Raw genomic sequence first — 22,867 nt, forward strand, 5'->3', positions numbered from 1 at the left:
GAACACAGCAGACATATGAAGGAGACAGCGTTCCAGCTGTGTTCTGCATACCCCATTCGGAGCGCTCAGCTGTATACCAGCTGAGCGCTCTGTAAACACAGCAGAAGTATGCAGAAGACAGCAATCCAGCTGTGTTCTGCATACCCCGCTTGGAGCGCTTAGCTGTATACGAGCAAAGCGATCCAAGAAGACAATAGCTGTATGCAGATGATAGCATTCTGGCTTGTCTTCTGCATACAGCGTGAGCCTTCATTAATACACTTCTGCAAAGTGAACGCTGAAAACTGTCACTCAAACTGCCATTTAAGCAAATTTTGAGCGATCATTTTGACGTGCAAATGCACATAACAATTATCGTTTAAAAGAATTTTGAGCGATAATCGTTGTGTCTAAATGAGCCTTAACACGGAATCATATTTCAATCAATCATATAAAAACACACAAAAAAACTGTGGGAATGGCTCAGTATGGTGTTTGTAACTCTTTGGGCCCTTAAATGCTACATCAATACACCAATCCATCAATTTCACTTTTTACCAACTCTAATCGCTCCAGAAACTTCACAGGTTTAAATGTTGCAGCATGAGTATTGCTATTTTGTACATTTACTGAAGTTTTATTTTTGATAGCTGTTTGCAATGTTCAGCATGGAAATATTTTGACCAACTCCAATCCCTTTCACTATATATCATTATATTAGTAAGTGGCGCATTGCACCACCAGAAACACTGGTACTATAAGTAATACTTATAACTACTCTACACATAGCTGTTACCTTTCAGTCTAATTCTACCTGTGATGTCAGTGAGATGACTGCTGCAAAGCTTTATCTACAGACCAGAAGTGACAGACTAGTATTTTTTTTTTAATTATAAATTTTGACCAAAGTTTTTTGTTTTTTGTTTTTTTAACCAAGAAGTTTTAAAATAAATGTTAAAGACAAAAATGTGATTTATATAATAGGTCATTTTTAGAGATGACCGAACGTATTCGGTAAGGCCGATTTCGCAATCAAGCACCGCGATTTTCGAGTACTTCACTACTCGGGTGAAAAGTACTCGGGTGCGCTGTGGGGCGGGGGGTTGCAGAGGGGAGTGGGGGTAGCAGCGGGGAACAGGGGAGAGCCCTCTCTCTCTCCCTCTCCCCCCCACTCCCCGCTGCAACCGCCCGCTCACCCACAGCGCACCCGAGTACTTTTCACCCGAGTAGTGAAGTACTCGAAAATCGCGTTGCTCGATTGCGAAATCGCCCTTACCGAGTACGTTCGCTCATCTCTAGTCATTTTCTGATGACACATTCTCTTTAGTGACAGAGTAAGGTCTTACATCTGTGTTGAACTTCCCGCCAGAGGTTCTGTTGCAAATCCTGCTGAAAATTCAGAAATTTTCTTCTGCCCCCAAACCGGGCAACTGGTTGGAAAGCTGAATATACTGGAGTCCTCCCCGCATTGTTCGGTTCCAAATGGAGATGGAAAGCGGAATCCCCAGCACTAGTGTGAAAGCACCCTGATGACAGTAAAACTGCAATAGCTACATAATAAATGTGTTAGTCCACAGTTCAATATATGTTGTCACTATGGAAACAATCTGCCCATGCAGACCCTATAGACTAATGCAAATGGGGTCAACACCAGGGACAAGCATATGAAATTATCTCATACAGGGGAATTGCCATATTTCAGAAAAGCAGAATAATTATGTATGTACCATAGTAACCAAAATATTAAAATACAGAGAACTCAGGCATGACAGAATGAAAGATGAGAAGACAAATCAATGCCTCAATGTATTAATCCCAGTCCTTTGGGCATACACGGAGAGGGAATGCCCCAATTGCCAGCTGAAGGCGAGCAGGTTTGTTCTGTAATACAGAGTGACAACGCAGGAAAGGGCATAAGTATCCAGACTGGAGGGGAATTTCTCTGAGAATAGCTCAGATATGCCGAAGAAGATCCTGCACTTTGGGTGCAAGAAACCACAGGCGTAAATTCGAGTCATCTCTTCTGGTCTTTGAATGGCATGTTGAGTACACACTGATCATCTGCTTCGTAGTGTAGTGTGCACGTTTATGTGCTTCTTCTCATTTTCATGGTTTTTATGGGAAGTTAAAGGGGTTGTCCCGCGATAGCAAGTGGGGTTAAGCACTTCTGTATGGCCATATTAATGCACTTTGTAATATACATCGTGCATTAAATATTGGCCATACAGAAGTTATATACTTACCCCCTTCGGTGCTGGCGTCCCCATCTCCATGGCGCCGACCAAAGCTGCCTTCTCCCTGGATTAGACGCGCTTGTGCTGTCTGCCCTCTTCTGTCCGGCTCCGGAGTGCTCGCGCAGAAGACCTGTGCGGCGTGAGCACGCCGGAGCGGCCCCTTCAGCGCAAGCGCGTCTAATCCAGGGAGAAGGCAGCTTTGGTCGGCGCCATGGAGATGGGGACGCCAGCACCGGAGGGGGTAAGTGTATAACTTCTGTATGGCCAATATTTAATGCACGATATATATTACAAAGTGCATTAATATGGCCATACAGAAGTGCTTAACCCCACTTGCTATCGCGGGACAACCCCTTTAAGGTCAGCAAGTTAATAAAAACATTTGTCAATAATCATTTGTTATATACTCAAACCCTATATCCTAGGGCTTTGATTCCCCTAACATATGAATACATGAATATTAACCCTTTCATAACCTAAGGTTTTGGGCCTTCATGCCAGAGCAAAATTTCTCCTTTCCTCAGTCTCCACGACAGGACCACCTGAAAGCGCTTCCCTCTGATTGGTCAGGAAAAATATAGAGAGGTTTAAATCTCCCCCTTTTACCACCCTCCTCTGTTTTTCCTGTCCTATCAGTAGGCAGATATCCAGAAAGATCCTGGAGCTCGTGATGCAGCGTTATGCACCACTGACAGCACAGGGTGTGGCTTACTCGCCCACGGTATTGGAGTAGGTGCGGCTTTCTATGATGATGTCTTTGGGGGGAATCAGGAGGCATATAGGAACAAGCCTCCTTGTCTGACAACCCAGCATCTGACAATCCAGAACAGGCTACAAACCCTGCTATTGTAAGTAGCCCGTTTTGGTGCATCATACAATTATGTCTTTAAGTATATTTACTGATCTTTTCGCCTGCTGAAATATCGATATTTTATGAATGATATTAAAATGTTGATTAGAGATTACGTTTGCTCTGCTTTGGCATCTAAAAATCCTATTCCATCTACTTCTTTTAGTTAAGAGAACAAGTCATTTTGATTATTAGACTTATTCTGAAAAGAGCATAATTTTCTCTGAAGTTGAGGAAGGTAAAAATCTTCTTTAACTTCGAAGAAGTTAATTAATTGCCTTAATTAATTCATCAATACCATCTGGTATTAATTCATCAATACCAGATGGTATTGATGAATTAATTAAGGCAATTAGAGCTACTCTTAACATGGATGAGCCAAAAAAGTCTAGAACAATTCAAGATTAAATCTTTGGTGGACCGGGAGAAAGACATAAACATAATTTCCCAGTCCACAAAAATATTCATAAGCTTATTAAAAAGGAATGGAACAGACCTGAGATGGGTTCTTTCATTCTGAGAGGTAATAAGAGATGTTTTCTCTCCTCTGAGGAGGATTGTATGAACTGGGAGGCCATGCCAAAATTGGATGTTCCCGTAGCTAAAGTTGCTAAACGTATCATCTTACCCTTTTGAGGATGTTACATAGTTATAAGATCCTATGGATTGAAAAGCAGGAGTGGCAGCTACATATGTGGCTATGACTCTTAATGTCTGGCTAAATCTACTAGAATTACATACTCAGAACAAACCCCCTGCCAAACAGATTCTAGATTCACTGCCAATTCTCAAAATGGCCTCCAGCTTTTTGGCAAAAGGATGATCAGAGATCAAAACAATGACGACATTCCAGTAGGGGCAATGTTACCATACAGTGCGGCATGGGGTCCCGCGGTCGGCGCACGTCGCTCCGGCGTCGGCTCCAGCGGCCTGGAGCCCTGTGTCGAGGTCATCCCAGCAGCTTGGGTTGGCCAGTGGGCGGCGGCGTGGGCGTGCCCGCCCGTAGGGTGCCGCCCGCACTCCTCTGTGCTTCTTATACAGCAGTGGGTGGAGTTGCCTCCTCCCACTCTCCGCCCCTGGGCGGAACCTTGTGGTTAAAAGACTGGCAGTGAACTGAGCTCATTGCCAGTTATTGGTTCTGCATGCACCTAGCCAGTCTGTCTGTGGGTCCCCTCAGTCAGTCCCTAGTTGTCGGTCAGCTCCCTCTGGTCCCCTATCACTCTGTCTGTTTGTGTTGGTTCTGTTTGCCTCTAATCTAGTCTGGCCCAGTCAGCACTAGTTGCTATCCTGTACCCTGCCAGTTTGCCTGTGAGCTCCATCTCCAGCCTTGTCAGTTTTGTTGGTCTGATTCCTCCTCTGTCGGCACTCTGTTCCCCCCATTAGGTAGTTTCCTGCTTGTCAGCCGCCAGGTCCCCAGCCAGAGCAGGGACCGCCGTCCAGTTGTCCGCCTGGGGTTAGCCAGGGCCGAGGCAAGTAGGCAGGGACAGTGGGGTGCGGGAAGATCAGGGCATCCCACTTGGCGCTCGGGGGGCAGAGTGCCGTAACATAATAACTGGCCCTTAAAATATTGTTTTTCTTTTCATGGCGGTGATCAGCGCCCTTGCAAACCAGCTACAAGACCTGGTGCCGGTGATCCGGGATTTGTCAGCCCGCATGGTGGCCCAGGAGCAGTGGGCGTTGTCGCAGGAGCAGAACGCCTCTACCTGTCCCGAACCCAAGTGCCCTCTTCCCGAGGTGTTCTCTGGGGAGAGGAACAAGTTTTTCGTTTTCCAACAGGCGTGTCGCCTGTTTTTTCGGATGTGTCCCCGTTCTTCCGGCTCGGAGGTCCAGAGGGTCGGGCTCATAATGTCCCTGCTGCGGGGCTCTGCCCAGACTTGGGCCTTTTCCATTCCCGAGGGTTCCCCCTCCCTGCAGTCGGTGGACTCCTTTTTTCAGGAACTCGGGGGTATCTTCGATGAACCGGACCGAGTGGGGTTGGCGGTTGCGCGGTTGCTGGCGCTGCATCAGGGGTCGCTTTGTGTGGAGGATTATTGCTCCAATTTCAGACGCTATGCGGGTGATACTGCATGGAACGATAGTGCCCTGAAAGACGTTTTTATGCAAGGTCTCTCAGACGCGGTCAAAGAACTGTTGATCTCCCATCCCGTTCCCGGGTCCTTAAAGGAGGCTATGGAGTTAGCAGTGAAGGCAGATAGGAGGCTCAGGGCTGGGAAGCAAGACAGACCGACCCATAGAGTTAGGGAGGTCATTTGTCCTGTTCCCTCCCCGTCCGTGCCAGTCTCTGTTCCCGAACCTATGGAACTGGACCCGCTGGACCCCAAGGAGCGACGCCGGATTCGGTTATTACATAATCTCTGTCTCTACTGCGGGAAAGCTGGACATCGGGTGATAACTTGCCCCTGGAGGCCTCAGCGTCCACAGTCTGAATCGGCAGAAAGACTTCCAGTCCTAGGCGACTGCAGGGAGAGTCGCCTAGGACCTCAGTTACGTCCTAGACTTCTGATACCCTGCCAGGTTAGATTCCGGAACTTCTCCCGCCTAGGGCAGGCGTTTATTGATTCCGGAGCAGCTGCTAACCTGATAAGCATGCGTCTCGTTGAGCCCCTGAGGGCTGAATTTGTGGCGCTGAAGACGCCAATTCGTTTTGCTAGCATTGATGCTACTCCTCTTGCTTCGGGCTTGGTACGATGGAGGACCCCCGTGTTACAACTCATGGTGGGGGGTCGCCATTTGGAAGGTCTATCATTCCTGGTGATGGAGAAAATGTCGGTAGACATGGTACTAGGGATGCCGTGGCTGGCGTTGCACAACCCCCAATTCGATTGGGCCACTGGGGAGCTAACCCAGTGGGGGCCGTCCTGCCATAGCCATCGTGCTCCCCCTCCCCCCTGCTCAGTCGAACAGAAGGGGTACCGGTCCTCTGGAAATCGCAAAAGGAGGGGTCGCACTGGGTGCCATAAGTCTTTGTCGAAACCTGTTGTCTCTTCGGTGATGCCCACCTCCGGTCCCCCGCCGCCCACCCTGGTCTGTGATGAAGTTGAACACAAGGCCCAGGAGGTCCTGGATTCTTGCCGGGGTCCAGGAACCGTACAATATTTGGGGGCCCGGAAGAGTTTTTTGGAGTATGATAGCTCAGATGACAGTGATTTTAAAGTTAGAGATGCCTCAGATTTTGAAGGCAGCGTCATTGGTAGCGAGAATGGGTCAAAAGACAGTGGCGAATGGTTGGACATTGACTCGGAAGACGACCTGAAACATGACGATATGTCAACGGTTGGCCCTGAAGGAAATGGGGCAGCCACAGACTACCAAAGTCATGGACCTGAGGATCAGTCCATGGTGTCCGCTCAGGAGGGTCACATTCTCGGGTTGGTACAGCGTTTTCACAGCCTTTGCCTGGATAAGCCTGGTCGAGTTTCCGGGGGCCCGGAGGTCCCCCGTCAGAGGGGGGGGTAATGTTACCATACAGTGCGGCATGGGGTCCCGCGGTCGGCGCACGTCGCTCCGGCGTCGGCTCCAGCGGCCTGGAGCCCTGTGTCGAGGTCATCCCAGCAGCTTGGGTTGGCCAGTGGGCGGCGGCGTGGGCGTGCCCGCCCGTAGGGTGCCGCCCGCACTCCTCTGTGCTTCTTATACAGCAGTGGGTGGAGTTGCCTCCTCCCACTCTCCGCCCCTGGGCGGAACCTTGTGGTTAAAAGACTGGCAGTGAACTGAGCTCATTGCCAGTTATTGGTTCTGCATGCACCTAGCCAGTCTGTCTGTGGGTCCCCTCAGTCAGTCCCTAGTTGTCGGTCAGCTCCCTCTGGTCCCCTATCACTCTGTCTGTTTGTGTTGGTTCTGTTTGCCTCTAATCTAGTCTGGCCCAGTCAGCACTAGTTGCTATCCTGTACCCTGCCAGTTTGCCTGTGAGCTCCATCTCCAGCCTTGTCAGTTTTGTTGGTCTGATTCCTCCTCTGTCGGCACTCTGTTCCCCCCATTAGGTAGTTTCCTGCTTGTCAGCCGCCAGGTCCCCAGCCAGAGCAGGGACCGCCGTCCAGTTGTCCGCCTGGGGTTAGCCAGGGCCGAGGCAAGTAGGCAGGGACAGTGGGGTGCGGGAAGATCAGGGCATCCCACTTGGCGCTCGGGGGGCAGAGTGCCGTAACAGGCAAGACTACAGGGTTTTTTGGGGAAAATACGCTCGGTTCTGTGAAAACGCCTAGACTTAAAACATGCAGAGGTCATTTCTTACCCCACGCAAAATTTCATAATATCTCATTGCCCCTCATCTTCACTAACTCTAAATCAGCCATAAGTTCAGGATTTCTTGCAACTGGAGGCAGTTATTCCACTTCCTTTAGCCAAGCGAAGAAAAAGCTATTATTCCAATCTATTTCTTATTTTTTTTAAAACTACGTGAAATTTCACATGATTATAAATCAAATACAACTATGATAGAAAAAACCTCCTGCGCTCTTTTTTCGGGGTCTTGCAATCCAGTAAGGGAAACTATAAAGTCTCCACAGTGGGGAAAATATATTTAATTGTACAATTGTACATAAAAAACATATATAACATATAAAAAGTCTTGCAACGCGTTTCGGCACTAATAGCAGTGCCTTTTTTAAGCCGCTTGAAAAAGGCACTGATATTAGTGCGAAACGCGTTGCAAGACTTTTTATATGTTATATATGTTTTTTATGTACAATTGTACAATTAAATATATTTTCCCCACTGTGGAGACTTTATAGTTTCCCTTACTGGATTGCAAGACCCCGAAAAAAGAGCGCAGGAAGTTTTTTCTATCATAGTTGTATTTGCTTTTTTCCCCATCTGTGTGGTGCAATACCCACTGGGGTTCTCCCTACTGCTGCATCTCCTCTTTTGAGGATTCTTGGGGATCTTGCATAAGAAGAACATCTATAGTTCTACAGGTGATCGGGGATCATCGGTGGAAGCGGGTTATTCTCCCTGAGGTGGAGATCCCGCTCTGCACCAGGTGAGTAAAAAAAAACCTTATTCTCCATTTTGGATCCCTGTGTGGTGGCGCGGATCTATACTTTGAGTTTATGATTATAAATCAGAAAGCTTTGAACAAATCAGTAAGGTACAGAAGATTCAAGATGGAATCAATAAACCAGACAGTGAAATTAATAAAGAAGCTGGTGTTTACAGCAACTATAGATTTAAGGGATGCTTATCTCCATGTCCCAATCCATTTCAAATCTAAGCAATCTATATATATAAAGATGAAAGCCCTCACTGACTGACTCACTAACTGACCTGCCACTAATTCTCTAACTTCCCAGTGTCATACAAACTTGAAATTTGGCACAATCATTCTGTAGGTCCTAAATAGGAAACGTAAAGGGGTTAAAACTCGAAAACTCAATGCTAATTGCAAAAGTATTGGCACCTCTATGTAATGTATATAATCTAATTCTCTAACTTCCCAGTGACAAACAAACATAAAATTTAGCAGGAGCATTCTTTAGGTCCTAAATAGGAAAAGTAAAGGGGTCACAGCTTGATTACTCAATGCTAAGTGCAAAATTATTGGCAACTCTATGTAATGTACATAGTCTAATTCTCTAATTTCGCTGTGTTGTACAACCATGAAATTTGGCACGACCATTCTTTAGGTCCTAAATACGAAAAGTAAAGGGCTCACAACTCTATTCAATGCTAATTGCAAAAGTAAGTGTACCCCTATGTAACCTAACTGCCGGGTGTTGTACAAACGTGAAATTTGGCACGAGCATTATTCAGGTCCTAAGTGAGGAGAATGGCAGGGGTGGCACATTCTGCACAGGGATATCGGTACATGCAGCCTGAGGATAATCTAACCCTCCTCTATGTGTATACATATTTTATTTCTCAGTTCCTCTAAAGTAACCTTGACTTCATAACAATTTTTGTGCGAACAACACGTAAACACCTGTATCAAATTAACTTGGGCGACGCCAGGTATATCAGCTAGTACCTCATATTTGCAATACCTATGGGCACAGAATGTAATTTTGAATTCAAACATCTACATTTCAATTGTCAATTAAGTTTATTATGGGCTAATTGGTGTGTAATATGCAGCAAAATAGGACATGATGCATTTTTTTTTGAGTGACTGAAATGTGTGTGCAGAAAATGCACATGTGACGAAACTAGAGATGAGCGAACGTACTCGGATAGGCACTACTCGTCCGAGTAATGTGCCTTATCCGAGTACCGCTGTACTCGTGCTGTAAGATTCGGGACGCGCTGCGGAGCGGGGAGCTGCAGGGGAGAGCGGGGAGGAACGGAGGGGAGATCTTTCTCTCCTTCTCTCCCGGCTGCTCTGCCCCGCTCCCCGCTGCGACTCACCTGTCAGCAGCGGAGCGCCCCGAATCTTTCAGCACAAACACAGCGGTACTCGGATAAGGCACATTACTCGGACGAGTAGTGCTTATCCGAGTACGTTCGCTCATCTCTAGACGAAACACATTGAAATCAATGGATTTTATTCATTGTGTATTGCATGCATAATACCCAGCTCAAATGTGTTCATGAAAATAAGCCCTTAAACCAAACTTCTTGTGCTTTCGTCTTCTAATTTTATCTATTTCTGATATATAAATCTTTGTGTGTGGCACCGCCGTAACTCCTGAGCAGCATGCCAGCTTTCTTGGAGTCTGTCTGTCTGTCTTGGCTGTTTGTCTTCAAATCTGATCTTTCCTTTGCTCCCTATATTCAATCACTTTCATGCACATGTCACCTGCACCTCAAAAACATTTCCAGAATCCATCCTAATCAGATGATAGAAACAGCTAAAACTGTTATTGATGTCTTTGTCAGCCTAATTACTGCAACTCGCTACTAATCGGTCTTCCCCTGAGAAAACTCTCCCCTCTCCAATCCATCCTGAATGCAGCATCTGGGCTTATCTATGCTTATAGTAGGCCTGTTGACTACCTACTCTACCTATTTTCCCTGTTGGTGTGCATACCGGTTTTTAGTGCTCATTCAGATTATCAGAGCTCTTTCATAGTCACCCCGCACTGCACTCCGGAATAGGGACAGTGCTACTTTCTCTACTCTAGACAATCACCGTTATATCACTGGTCTCTGCTGGGCTCCTCTCAGTGCTGCTCTGCTGCACTGCTGATGCTGCATTACTCTGCTGCCCTTGTCAGCTGCTGGGTCTCTTTCTGCTGCTCAAAGCTATGACAAAGCACTGAGCCCATTATATGCTGCCTGAGGCACCTAGAAAGTTTGAGGACGTTCTGGGGGTGGTGCCTCCTCAAGACTCTCAATACCTGGGACATAAATTTTATTATGTGGTCTCTGCCTTCTCTCCCTGGGATAAAGCATACCTGGTTTCTATGAATCAACCCCGGGATAAAGGGTTGTAGATGAGACGCTATCAGTTTGGCGAAGTGTTTTATGTCCACGTTTATGAGCGAGATGGGTCTGTTGTTGCCACAGACGGAGGAGTCCTTTCCTGGTTTAGGCAGAACCACTAAGTGGACCTGTAAGGCCTTTGGGGGAGGAAGGCACTTCCCCCAGAAATCGTGTTATAGGATCTCTGAAGGAATGGTGCTATTTCGCCTTTAAGGAGTTTATAGAATTTAGAGGTGAAGCCATTTGGCCCATGACTTTTACCTGATTTTAATTCTTGGATTAATTTTAAGATTTCAGTGGATTTAAAGTCTTATTCCATCTCCTGGGTCTCATCAGAGCCTATGGGTTTAGGAGCATATTTGTCTAAGTAATCTGCAATCTCACCCTCAGTATTCTCACCACTTGTTGCACCTGACTGTTTAATGTTATATAGGTTGTTGTAGTAGGAATGAAATTCCTTAAAGGGGTTGTCCCGCGATAGCAAGTGGGGTTATACACTTCTGTATGGCCATATTAATGCACTTTGTAATATACATCGTGCATTAATTATGAGCCATACAGAAGTTATTCACTTACCTGTTCCGTTGCTAGCGTCCCCGTCGCCATGGTGCCGTCTAATTTCAGCGTCTAATCCCCCGATTAGACGCACTTGCGCAGTCCGGTCTTCTCCCTGGTGAATGGGGCCGCTCGTGCCAGAGAGCTGGTCCTCGTAGCTCCGCCCCGTCACGTGTGCCGATTCCAGCCAATCAGGAGGCTGGAATCGGCAATGGACCGCACAGAGCCCACGGTGCACCATGGGAGAAGACCCGCAGTGCATCGTGGGTAAAGATCCCGGCGGCCATCTTGGTAAGGTAAGTAAGAAGTCGCCGCAGCGCGGGGATTCGGATAAGTACTAAACCTTTTTTTTTTTTAACCCATCCCTTGGGTTTGTCTCGCGCCGAACGGGGGGCCTATTGAATAAAAAAAAAACCCGTTTCGGCGCGGGACAACCCCTTTAAGTACCTCTGTGGTAGAGTGGACTACGTCTTCCCCATCGGCTTGGATCTTAGGGATGTGTGTCAAAGGGGCTCTGGGATGCAGAGTCCTGGCTAACCGCCGTCCGCACTTATCCCTTTGCTCAAATGCACTTCTGTGCATTTTTTCTTGGAATCCCAAAGACCTCTGGTCCAAGATTTACAGAATTTGTTGGCGAACGGTGGAGATTTCAGCCATAACTGTATCTGAGGGTTGCATCTTGTTAAAATTTTCCTCGATATGTAGGATGGTCCTTAAGGAGGTTATTTAATTTAATTGATCTTACTTTTTACAAGGGTTTCAGCGCCCTCTTGAGTTAGAGTGTGCGACGAGATAAATCTGGATGGATGAGAATGGGCGATCCCTGATGAGACAGATTACCGGACTCTCTTGCCCTGCACATAATCATTTCTTTTGCTTGATAGAAATGGATCAAACAAATAATGTCACGAGGCCTCACAGATCTGCTGGTTTAGGACACAGAGTACAGTGGATCCTATCTATTTCAATGGGCTTATCAAGGGGTCGCTTGAGGATATTATTAAAGAATTTACGGGCCCAAGATTCCAGCTGAGATGCCCCAATGTCTTGGCCTAGGCCTCTGATATGTAAATTATTTCTCTTGTGGCGATTCTCCGAATCATCTAAGTCTAGGTACAGATCTAATTTTCTATGGGAATCCATAAAATGTAAAAGCTTTTCCGATGTCTCCTCCATCTCCGCTACTCTCTGGCCCACATGAATTATATCATTTTGCAAGACTGATATATCTTTTCTATGGGAAGCTTCCAGTTTTTGAAAAGCACTGTCCATTTCTCTCTTGGTAGGCAATGCCCGCAGATGTGCCTTCCAAACACACCCTCCTTCACTGTCTGAGGGCTGCGGAGAGTATACTATGATCTGGCTACAATTGGGGGAATTTGTATTAGCTCTAAGAATCGTGATAGGAGAGCTACAGGACTCACCAGTGTTGTCCCCTGTCCTGGGGGAGATGGGGACTGTTCTCTTTCCTTTAGCCCCTAACCCATGCTGTAGAGCCTGCTGCCTGTCTGCACGTGGAGGCAGAGAATGAGCGCTGAGCCCCTGCTAGGACTGTGACAGAGCCTAAGGGGAGGCATAAGAATAAACCTCCATCTCCTGGACCCAGGGAGCTTGCCCCTCAGTGAGGACGGAGCGAGTCTCCCCTGGCTCTGATGCAAACTCCGCTCTGGCGCCGCTGCTGCATATGCTCTCTCCCCCCGCCAGCGCATCTTGGTCTCCACTCTGCATCCGATCGGGTCAGGAGAAGGACGCAGAAACTGTGCCATTCTTCCCCTGTCCGGGCCTTAGTGGTGTCCTGGAATACTCTGACCTCTTCTGCATCCCATGTTCACCAGTTAGAGTTGGCATATAGGGCTGGGGGTCATTCGCATGCTCTTTTTTATTACACACTTTTGCACTGTAGCTGGAGCATCCATAGGAGCCCCAGTTACAGATGAAAACATCCCCCAGCAGTGACAATAATCACTAACTGAGCTGATCAGGGTCTACTAGCACTTTGTAGCTCTGCTGTAACAGGGGGCTCCCGACCGTCACGTGATCGCGGGGTCACGTAGTAGAAGAAACAAGCACTATGTACCCGGGAAAGAAGAAAGCAAAAGCTGTTAAAAACTGCTTCTCCCTTCTCCTTTGGGTTCTCAGATGTGACTAACAGCTGAGAAGCGGACCTCCTCCTGCTTGATTGCAAGAGCAGAGGCTTTAATCTCACGCCATACATCCGTTATCAGGCGGGATTAAAACTCAGGACCAAGCGCTGTAAATTTACAGCATTTGGTACTTAAGGGGTTAAGATAATGGCCAAAGAAAATAAAAGCTCACTTCGGCAATTTGATTAGATTTTTTTCCTGTTTTCTTTCTTATTCTGCAATTCTCACTCAAAAGGTTAATCCCACTTCAACCTATTGATGACCTATCAATAGCAGATCAGCAGAGGTCTACCACTTGTGACCCCTGGTAAACGTCTGTTTCTCCGAGCCAGAATTTTTGTGTATAGAGCTGTCAGCTACTGCAGAAAGACAGCTCCGTACATGAATATTGGCCTGGAGAAACAGCTGATCACCTCCTCTGAGTTGTCATCATTCTTAGCTCCCTATCTACCCAAAATATTCAATGAAATGATGGGTAAGGGCCAGGCTCCTCCAGAGTTGCTAAAGGCACTTATTACCTTACCTAAACTTGGTAAAAACCCTGCACAGGTATATATCTCTGGTTCTATTTATAGCCCCTTTGGCATTACCAATAAGACACGATAAGTATATCCACTTTCCCCAAAGGTATTTGCTTCAGTCATGTAGTCCAAAGCTTAGTACTGCATTTGTTATCATTTACATATTGTTTCCTGTGTTATTCCACTGTCCTATATAGGGTCAACTAGTGGCAGAGATACATGGTCAGGTTCGTCCTTGTCAGGACTGGTTACCTGCGATTAGGCAGGTCCCTTCCCTTGGTTAAGTTCATTAGGGACAGTGTTTTCCTTTTGTTGCTGTTGACTTTATTGTTTAGCACTGTTTGGTGTGCAGTGTTATGTGTATTTTAGGTTTACGAATCCAGTGCATCCCGCTTGGACGTAATATATTAAACAGCCTAACTTACTCAGTGACAATATCTTTGCTTACCTGGCATGGATCTCATTGAGGTTGTGTCAAACCAGCTAAGGGTGCTGGCAATTGAAGTCGCTGAGGTAAAACAGCGACAACCGACCTGTATCCTCTGGTGATGAGTCACAGAGGGTAGACATAGTCATTTCCAGGTTGCATGGTCCTCCCTAGACATGGGCTTTTTCCTTGCCTCCCTCCCCTGAAGCATTGTCCTCTGCAGATAGTTTCTTCAATGCCCTAGGTTTAATCTATGACGACCCCGATAGCGTGTTGCTGACAAAGGGTAAGCTCAGAGGTTTACATCAGGGAGACTCTTCTATTGAGGATTTCTGCACTGAATTTCGCTGTTGGGCGACAGAAACTCAATGGAGTGACCCTGCTTTGCGAAGCCAGTATTATTGTAGTTTGGCTGATAAAATTAAAGTCTTATTGGTGGTTTATCCAGTTTCTCGCAGTCTTGATGATGCAATGTCTTTAGCCATTAGAGTAGATACACAGGTTAGAGAAGGGCATAATGAGCTTCCTCTACTTCAACTTTCATGCCTACTGATGGGAAGGAACCCATGCAACTGGGTTCATTAGCTGGCAATGTCAGGAGAGGTAAGAGGGTTCAGATCAATGGATGGTGCTTTTTCTGCAATCATATTGGGCATTTTGTTCAGAATTGTCTTCGCCGTAGGTCTCAGTCAGGAAACTAGGTGGCCTGGAGGTTAGAGGGAAGGTTTCTCTAGGCCCACAGATAGCTTGGATGTTGTTCTCCAAGCTGGTTCTTCCTGCTGAGAAACTTCTTGGGGATGAAAGTGGTCCGATCAGTCTTTTTGGATTGTGGAGCTTGTGTCAACTTAATCCATCAGGAAACAGTCAAACGCCTAGGGTTAGAGGTAAAACCTCTGGATGCACCCCTTTCTGTGTCTGCCATTGACGCCTCTCCATTATCACAGAAGTGTTTGAAGTTTTGTGTTCTGGATCTTTGTCTAGAGATTGAATTTTTCCATACTTTATATCATGGAATCCCTCCCAACACAAATAGTCTTAGGTTTGCCTTGGTTGCATTTGCATAATCCCATCATGGATTGGGAAAAGGGAGACATTTCTAAATGGACCCCTTTCCGTAAATTATGTTGTATGTCTGTAAAGGTGTCTTCCATGCAAATTGGTTGACTGCCTGAATATATTACAGATTTGTCTGATATTTTTTCTCAGGAGCAGGCAGACAAATTACCACCTCAGAGAGAAAGAAATTGCTTTATTGAATTTATCCCAGACTGTAAATTGCCAAAAAGCCGTATGTACAACCTAACTACTTCTGAGAGACGGCCATTAAAGGTTTATATCCAGGACAGTTTGAGAAAGGGGCAGATATGTCACTCAAATTCTCCACTGGCCACCAGTTTGGGGTTTTTTTGTCAAGAAAAAGGATGTAGGTTTGCTCCCCTGTCTTGATTTTAGAGAGCTAAACAAAATCACCAAGCGTAATCCTTGCCCATTGCCTCTTATTCTGGACCTGTTTTCTCAGTTGAATGGTGCCAGCTGGTTTTCAGAATTGGATTTACGAGAGGAATATAATTTGATTTGGATTAAGGAAGGGGGATGAATGGAAGAGGGTATTATGAGAACTTGGTGATGATGCATTGGGGTTTAATAAATGCTGCTGTCGTTTTCCAGTCCTTTGTTAGTGAGGTTCTCTATAAATTTATTCGCAATTTTGTTTTGGTATCTCTCAACGATATTCTTATCTTTTCACCAGATTTTGAGCCACACATTTCTCATGTTCGTCAGGTCCTCCAAGCATTGCACTATAATTTATTTACGAAAAAGGAAAAATGTGTTTTTTCCTTACAAGAGATCACATTTCTGGGGCATATTATTGCCTCAAAAGGTTTCAAGATGGATCTGGAGAAGGGCTGGGCGGTGTGGAACTGGGCGCTACCAGAAAATGTGAAAGTTCTTCAAAGGTTTCTGAGGTTCGCCAATTACTATCAAAAAAGTATTGGAGGATTTTCTGTAGTGGTTAAACGACTGCTGGATATGACAAAGAAGGGTTGTTTCCCTTCTAAATGGTCCCCAAGGGCATTACAATCTTTTCATGCCTTGAAGAGATATTTTGCAACTGCTTTGGTTCTAGTGCAACCAGACTCATCCAGACCTTTCGTGGTGGAGGTTGATGCCTCAGAAGTTGGGGTTGGAACGGTGCTTTCTCAGAGAACTGGTACATTGCAAGATCTTAGTCCTTGTGTGTGTGTTTTTTTTTTATTTCAAATAAACTTTCTACCACTGAGCAAAATTACGATATTGGTGATAGAGAGCTGTTGGCAATTAAGTGGGCTTTTGAGGAGTGGCTCGGCATAAGGTGACAGTTTTTACTGACCACAAAAACCTGATCTACTTAGAGTCACCAAAAAGACCTAATCAGAGACAAGCACAGTGGTCACTATTTTTCTTGCATTTCGACTTTGTTGTTACATGTCGTCTAGGCAGTAGAAATTTAAAGGCTGATGCTCTTTCCAGAAGTTTTGTCCTGGTGTTTTCGGATAACCCTCCTGTGCCAATTCTTTGTGAGGGAGTTGTGGTGTCAATAGCTTTACTGGATTTGGAGGAGGATTTCGTAAAGCGCATGATTTAGCCCTTTCAAGCCTTTTGGCGGGAAAGCTTTTTGTCCCTGTTCATCTGAGACTGCAGGTGCTGTGTGAAGTACATAGTTCCGTGTTAGCTGGTCATCTGGAGATTAGTAATACCCAAAAATTACTCACAATAATTTTTTGGTGGCCGTCATTAAGACGAGATGTATTCAGTTTTGTCTATTCTTGTGAGGTTTGTGCCAGAAGAAAATCCCCTCTTAATTGCCCTGCCGGGAGGTTGATGTCTTTGCCAATGCCTGTGAAACCTTGAACTCATTTGTCCATGGACTTTATTATGAATTTGCCGTTTCCTGAAAGTAGCACTGACATCTGGGTTGTGGTTAATCGTTTTAGCAAGACGTGCTATTTTGTGCCTCGTCTCGGTCTTTCTTATGCTAAAACTTTGTCTAGATTGTTCATTACTCATATTGTGAGAATACACGGGTTACCAGCGAATATCATCTCCGATCATGGGGTCCAGTTTGTTTCCAGATTCTGGTGATTTGTTCACTCTCAGTTGGGTATTCAGCTCTCTTTTTCCTCTGCATATCATCCAGAGACTAATGGACAGACAGAGAGATATAACCAGAGTCTGGAGCAGTACTTGCAGTGTTATGCCTCAGAGAATCAGGAGGATCGATCTGGGTTTTTGCCTTTAGCTGAATTTATATTGAACAATAGATCATTGGAATCTATGGGGACGTCTCCTTTCTTTTTTAATTTTGGGTCCCATCTAAGTTTTGATCTCTTTTCTAAAAAGGTCCCCGAGGTACCAGAGGAGAATGAGTTCTCCTCTAACATCGAGGTGGTGTGGGAAAATATTCAAAAGAATCTTCAGAGGACTGTTCAAAATTTCATGCAGGTGGCAGATAATTATCATTCTGAGGGGACTAATTTCTTGGTGGGAGACTTGGTGTGGGTGTCAACTAAGAACGTAAAGCTTAAACAACAGTCCTTCAAGTTAGGTCCATGGTTTATCGACTCAAAATCATTGAAAAAATTAATCCTGTATCGTTTTGTTTGGATATTCCTAGTTCTAGGAGAATAGCTAGAGTGTTTTTTTTAATAAATCTCTTTTTAAAAAATGTGTTGATTCAGGAAATAGTTCATCTCCACCTGCCCCAGTTCTGGTTGATAGAGATATTCAATTTGAGAGAAGTTGCATAGCAGACTCTTGTTGAGTTAAGAAATCTCTACAGTATTTAGTGCATTGGAGTGGTTATAGTCCTGAGGAGAGGACATGGGCACTAGCTGCAGATGTCCATGCGGATTGTCTTGCAAATTTTCAGACTGAATCTGAATTGACCTGGTATAAGAGTCATGGGGCCCCTTCAAAAAGGGTAGGTACTGTTGCAGCGGTTCTGAGATTGCTATATTTCTGGTACAGGTTTTCTAGGTGTTTCTCTGTCTTCAGGCTCTCGTGGGCATGGTATTAGGTGAGATATGCTTAGTCTTACATGTGGGAATTTGTCTGGGCTATTTAGCCTGGCTTGATGCTTAACTCAATTGCTGTTTAATCTTCAGTCTCTCTCTAACTGCTATAGCAGTCAGAGTTAGGTTCTGGATCTCCTATTTAGCTGTGGCATCTCAAAGCTAAGTACTGCATTTATTATCATTAGCATATTGTTTCCTGTTTTATTCCCCTGTCCCACATAGGGTCAACTGGTGGCCGAGGTACGTGGTCAGGTTCATCTTTGTCAAAACGGGTTACATGCATCTAGGCAAGTCCCTTCCCTGGGTAAGGTTCATTAGGGACAGTATTTACCTTTGTTGCGGTTGGCTTTTATTGTTTAGCACTGTTTGGTCTGCAGTGCTGTGTGTATTTCAGGTTTACGGATCCAGTGCGTTCCACTTGGACGTAACAACCTTATTGGTCTTTTTGAGGATGATGTAAAACCTCAGTTTAGAATCACCGGAATCCTCTCCCAGCACAGTCTCAAACATTATTGAGAAATTTAGTCTGGTAAGCTATTATAAAGTTAACGCTTCCAAATCTCTAATCCTCAGCATGGGAATATCTAAATCTGCTCAAGCAAAGTTACAAGAATCTTACCTATTCAAATGGTCAGAGGGTCGAAAAACCCTACTTGGGCTTCACACTAACTTTCCCTAGCCAACATCTAGGACCGGTAAATTTTTGGACCTTACTGTCACTTTTAGAGAAGAATATTTAAAACTTTAACAAGCTAATGGTCTCCTGGGTTGTCCGTATTGCCATTACCAAAATCTTACTACTCCATAAGACCGTGATGGCGAACCTTTTAGACACCGAGTGCCGAAACTACAGCTCAAATCCCACTTATTTATCACAAAGTGCCAACACGTCAAGAGGAGGGGCTTATCACAACGTATGATTTTATCTCCGTTGTTATGAAAAGCACAGGCCCATTTCAATATAGACAGGGAGGAATGCCCAGTGTTTTTTTCCTAACTGAGGCACTGGAGTACCACAGCTGATTTCATACTATGCGGTGCTCCTCCTCACCACCTCCATAGGCTTCATGCTGTCAGCGCTCCCCGGCTTCTGGTTCCCAGCGGCCTGCAGTGGCCTTACCTGACCAGTGGCGCCACACCTTATTTATAGTCAAAATCCGCACCAGTAGTGCATTTTCTTTACTGCTTTTTGAATGCAGATATGCTGCATAATTTACCACTACAGACATTCTGCACCATTTCTGTTACATATAAGCTTACCCTAAGTCAGATTGAGGTATGATGCTATGTGCAGAGTGGCCTCACTGTGGGGGCCTCAGTAGTAGTTACTATTGAGGCCCCCACAGTGGCCTCAATAGTAACAGTGTCCCTCACAGTGGCCTCAGTAGTAATAGCGTCTCCCCACAGTGACCTTCATAGTAATAGTGTCCCCCACAGTGGCTTTAGTAGTAATACTATTATTACTGGGGCTGATTATAGGAGACACTATTACTAATAGGGTCCCTTATATCAGCCACAGTAGCAATAGTGACCCCCACAGTAAATCATCTGGAAACCAATAGGAAACTGCTATATACCAGTAGATGGTATTTAATCCCATACCACTTTACCAGAATTTATCCCAAACAATCCAATTTATGCTGATGTTGTCACAAACAAGTCGACTTATTAGTACATATGTGGTGGCTGTGTGAACCCATTAAGCGTCTGTGGAATCAAGTCTACTGGGCACTATGCTTAATTTTGCAGATAATGTACAATGCAGCCCAGAAGTTGCTCTCTTGTCATTGGGAAAGGAGGATTATACATCCACAGAACTTCTCATTGCTTATCATGCCCTAACAGTAACCAGAGTATGCATAACAAAAAAGGAAAAGTGCAAATATACCATCCTTAATTGAAATCATCTTAAAGGGGTTGTCTTGCGGCAAACCTCAAAATTTTATCTTACCCCCTTCCCCCTGTCACCCCCCTGGCATAAAATAGCAAAGTAAAGTGGTTTTTAAACCGCTTGCTACTTACCGATCCGACGAAATAAGGACTTTAAAAAATCTTCTCCCTAAAATGGCCGCCGGTCCTTTCCCAGGGATGCACTGCGGTTTTCTCCCATGGTGCACCGCGAGCCTTCTCCCATGGTGCACCATGGGCTCTGTGCGTTCCATTGCCGATTCCAGATTGGCTGGAATCGGCACACGTGATGGGGCGGAGCTACACGATGACGCGTAGAAGGGGGCGGAGCCAGAACGCCACTCGTGCCTGGACCGAGCAGAAGGGGAGAAGACTGCACAGCGCAAGCGCGTCTAAAAAAGCAAGAAGACAGCGAAATTAGATGGAGCCATGGAGACGGGGACGCTAGCAACGGAGCAGGTAAGTGAATAACTTCTGTATGGCTCATATTTAATGCACGATGTATATTACAAAGTGCATTAATATGGCCATACAGAAGTGTATAACCCCACTTGCTGCTGCGAGACAACCCCTTTAACGGTTCAGCACAGCTGCCTAATGAAACATATGATTGCTTCCAGATTGGAATAAGTGGATAACTTTGGGAAACAATAGGCAAAGTGGTTTACATTTTCAGGATATGGCTGTTAACCATAGTAGTCAGTGATATTGACTGGGTAATGGAAAGGGACTATACCAGTGGGGAGGTTACAATTTGAAGAGGTGTTGAGAGCCTCCATATTCCCCCATGAGTGTATGCGGAGCGCAGATTTAGTGACATATTAAATAGCTTGGATCATTTGCATTTTATGTTATTCATCATTAACAATTTACAAAAGAAATCAAAAACTATTTGGAATTAAAACAGTAAATACATAAATATATTCAACATGGTGTCTCTGTGGTACCTTTGGAGTGCAAATAATGTTTACAAGAAAACTTCCAGCAACATATTTCTTCAGCAGAGGTGATAATTTAAGACACAATTCACCACTAGCATTGCAATTAAACCACAAACCTCAGTATATCACATGGATGATAAGACTTTTTGACACCCTTTTGCTCATTATCTGCAACAGTGCTGAATTCTGGCTATGTAAACAAGTATACGGTCTGTTTTCCTCTATACACATCTCTACAGAGTTTCCTTGAATGCCTAGTAAAGCCTGTCTTTTCTAATCAGTACTACTAGATAAGGAATGATATAATTAAGATCTCTGATCAACCATGCTGACAGAAAGTACTTGTTATGCCCCCAGAGTTTTCTTGCTGGAAGAAAAGAGAAGTGACCCATGTTTTGTAGCTGTGTATAGCTAAGAGTGAAGAGTTTCAAGAATGTATATGCAAATGCCTGTAGGAGCCATTGTCTGTGCCAGAAAAAGCATTCTAAAGATAACTACTACTTACTGACCTAACAAGGCAGTCTGCCAATGCAGTAAGCATCACTGGGCTATGCAACATGAATGAAGCCAACACAATAGCAGATGGCACATGCACAATGTCCAGGGCTCCTTTTATATATGCATATCTTAAGGTACCCTCATCTAGGACCCTTACTTCATGCATTATATTATATAATAACTACATAAAAATTAGTTTTCATCAACGTAGTTTACTATACTAGTAGAACCTCAATAGCCCTGTATATTGCACAACACAGGGCAGCAATATGTGAGTTCCATACAGTCAAATGGTAAAATTCATTTGCTCTTCTCCAACATGTATTCCTATCAGGAGTTGAACCCAAGAGCTCCTGTACTCCAGCTCTACCTGCTGAGCCATCCAGCCCTTTGGCCAGGTACCATGCATTACCTTAGCCTTGTTTTCAGCTGCTGCAATCCAGTCCCTGTTTTAGCTCCGCTCTGTTCCTGATTGGACATGCTATAAAAGCCTGGCCCTTCCACTTCCTCTTTGCGTGACTATTGTGCTCACTACCTTCAGTCAAACTCTGTTACTAACTGCTCCTCTCTATATAATTGCAACTTACCAACCCCTGGCTACATTCTGACCACGCTACCTGCCTGCTCCCTTATACTGCAACAGATACTTACCCGTTACCGACACCTGGCCTGTCTTGACCACACTATTTCTCCGCTCAAGTTACAGCACAAGGCTCCGAACCCACCCTCATTGCAATTCCATTGTGTACATCTAATTGACACCCGGCCCCTGTGGAGGAAAACATAATGCAGAAAATGCTTTTTAAATACAACATGTTTAGTAGGGCCCTATTAGACAGAGCAATCGATATATTGAGCAGTGAATTGCGGTTGACAGGAGTGTTGGCCACTCCCTTTCATTGGGCTACTTACAGCATTACTACCTATAGTACCCTGATTGCATCCTTGGTGCTGAAAGTCATTGCACATATATTTTCCTTACAGAATTAGGCCCAGGTCAGAATTATTCAAATCACATTTAGAGCTTGCCATGGAGCACTCTCTTCATACACTTCTGGTGGAAGGCTGCAACATATTCCACTGTATAAGCAAAGAGTGGGATATTTTCCCTTCTCTACAACTCTTTCTACAGTCGTCTACATGCCTTCTATGCATATACTTATCACAAAATAAGGGGGAAACATTGCAAGTACAATGTTTCAGCAGTGGTGAGCTAGACAAGGCTATGGAGGATCAGTGGTGACTGTGTAGCGGGCAGAGTCAGTCCTTGGTGGGGAAGGATGGTGGGGTAAACTTGCAAGATATGTCATGGGTGGCTCTACCATTCTTTTCAATGGCTCCAAAGTATAGTAGGTCCAGTCGCACGCAAACCCTGGGAAAATACCAACAGCACTGGAGAATATTA

The sequence above is a fragment of the Eleutherodactylus coqui genome, chromosome 1 (assembly GCF_035609145.1).
Source record: "Eleutherodactylus coqui strain aEleCoq1 chromosome 1, aEleCoq1.hap1, whole genome shotgun sequence".
In the NCBI taxonomy this organism is placed as follows: Eukaryota; Metazoa; Chordata; class Amphibia; order Anura; family Eleutherodactylidae; genus Eleutherodactylus; species Eleutherodactylus coqui.